The sequence below is a fragment of the Panthera uncia genome, chromosome B4 (assembly GCF_023721935.1).
Source record: "Panthera uncia isolate 11264 chromosome B4, Puncia_PCG_1.0, whole genome shotgun sequence".
In the NCBI taxonomy this organism is placed as follows: Eukaryota; Metazoa; Chordata; class Mammalia; order Carnivora; family Felidae; genus Panthera; species Panthera uncia.
Window position 1 is genome coordinate 123,235,481 of NC_064809.1, and position 239 is coordinate 123,235,719.

The following is a 239-nucleotide window of genomic DNA, read 5'->3' on the forward strand; positions in this document are numbered from 1 at the left end:
CCCCCCCCCCCCCCCCCCCCCGCACCAGACGTGAGTTCGCAGACGTATGTCCCCGGAGTCCCAACGCAACCAATCAGGGTGCAGGACACAGGTTACGTGACCCTACGCAAAGCGGGGCTGCGCGAGGAGGCCTGCCAGCGTGGGAATCAGCTTTCCTGGGAACAGAGCCAGGAGCCAGCAATTACTGTGGGCTGTTTTCACACCCTTTCCTTACCAGCATTTAGGAAACGGGAGTTCCG